The sequence below is a fragment of the Buceros rhinoceros genome, unplaced genomic scaffold, assembly GCF_000710305.1.
Source record: "Buceros rhinoceros silvestris isolate BGI_N320 unplaced genomic scaffold, ASM71030v1 scaffold4724, whole genome shotgun sequence".
In the NCBI taxonomy this organism is placed as follows: Eukaryota; Metazoa; Chordata; class Aves; order Bucerotiformes; family Bucerotidae; genus Buceros; species Buceros rhinoceros.
In genome coordinates, this window is record NW_010409912.1 from 39,566 (window position 1) to 41,765 (window position 2,200).

Below are 2,200 nucleotides of genomic sequence, written 5' to 3' on the forward strand. Positions count from 1 at the left end.
CTGGCCAGCACAGTCCAGGTAATTACCATACCAAGAAAACTGTTGGGTTTGTTCTACTCCAAGTCAACCGGAGAAGAGCATTTTTGCAAACGCAGACTGCCACAGGAGGTGGTGTGAGGGAGACAGCTGTTTGGTTAGCACCGCTGATAGGCTGGAAAATCCCCCACTGCCACTTCAAAACTCACCCTTTTCCTTTCCCAGGAGGATAGAAAACATTCTTTTCCCCTAGTATGTGTGAATTTGCACTTTATTTTAAGGGAAAAGCTGCAACCCCTGGAGATTTGTTAGCCCCCGGTCTTCTTTCTGGGCAGCAACTAGATCAAGCTGCTCAGCTGTTGAACTGTGAGGTTAGCGTGCTTCAGCCCTAAGCTTCTCCCACAAAACGGGGGAGTGAGGCTAAATGCTGATCCTGGGGTCAGCATCCTTCTCCCACATGAACTCGATGACTTTACTCCATTTACGAGGCTGACCTATCCCTACAACTGCTCAGTGAAATCTGGCTGAGTAAGAAGGCAGGAGGAGGAAAGAGCTGCTCTTTCGGAAATCAGAGAACGTGCAGGAGAAATTCAGTTGCTCGGTCCATGTGATACAGAAATTTGTTGGCCCTCTGCCTCCTGGACCTAAGCTTGAATGCTTTTCCAGCACTGATTCCCCATCTATCTCCTACTCTGTGCTCCTTGCCAGACCATTTCACAGGTTCAGAAAAGTCAAGGCCAGGAAATTGTTCATAAGAAACGGACATTTTAAAATCGTATTTTGCACTGTGGTATAGCATCATTTTGAAAGACAGTTTTAACACCACTCAAATATTTGTGATTGTGACCACATGCAAACCTCTTGCTACCCATGTTGCACGCTCAACTTGAATGTCATAAACACTGCTCTGTCCTTGTAAGCCTCTGATGGGTATTTTTCCCCATTTCCTGATATATTTTGTAATCAGTTAGGTCTCTTTCTTTCAATGGGTGACTAACAGCAAACACTATTCAAAAAGCTGCTGTCTGACTAAACATGAAGTAATTTTCTGTATGTAGAGACATAAGAAGCGAAAAAAGGAAGGCAAAACCTTAACTAAAAAATGCATATATGCAGAAGGGGAAAGCCCATTTTCCCAAAGACTGTCCTCTTTTCAGTCACAAACAGGAAACCCTCTCTCAAGAAAGGCAGAAATAGTAATTAAGTGTATGCCTGATTAACCATGTTAACCATCAGCACCGGAGAATTTGAAATCAAGACTAGGTGACTACAGGAGACACACCCAGTTAAATTCTGGTCATGGAGCTCAGCTCAGGAGCCCATGGATAAAATTCCACACGTAACTCACAAAGTCAGTCAGTCTTCAAGAGGAAGGAGAGGTGTAAGAATACTGCATTGATTCAAGGGGTAACATATTTTCATGCGCATTTCTTCTTCAAAATGCTCTCCAAAACTAAGGTAACAGGTCCGTCCCAAAGCACATTTAACTGTCCTTAAGTCCACTGTGCAAAAGCTTAGCAAGAGCTACCATATGGTCTGCTAGAAAACAGGTACTTTTATACTCCTGTTTCAATTCAAGATATGACAAATTGAATCATCAGCCACTCAGAAAAAGCTTCAAAGCAGCATCAGGAAGACTGCATAAAAGCGACCAGAAAACTGCTTTCTGCAACCAGACTCAGAACTGAGAAGGTCATGACAAGCCCTATTCAGTGACTTTTCCTCTGCAAATTTTCTACCATTCTGGTCTTTCCTACATTCATTGACAGGAAGCTATTGCGACTAATCATTGCATAGAAAACTTAGGGCTTGAAACTTTCTGCACAATGTACTGCATCCATGCAAAGCACATTGGATAGATGTTCCAGAGTTGAAGAAGCCCTGGCACAATCAAACTCTTAACTCTTGGGAGTCCATTATCATCACTATCCCCTGCTGGGTTGGCAACATTGCTCTATACAAGCCAGGACCATCCATACATTGCTCTGTACAATTCAGGACCATCACTGAAGACTGTGGAGGACAAAGATTTCAAATGACGTGCTACTGGCTGGCTGAAGTATCACGGCTAAACATTCTGTCCATTTGTCGGCCGCATCGGTACCACATACCGCATCGGCCCTAAACTCATTCTGAATCATCTGCGCAAGACAGGATGACTGAAAAGATGATGTTTGGCTTCATGGCAGAATGGCAACTATGGTGTTTGGAACAATTTCCTATC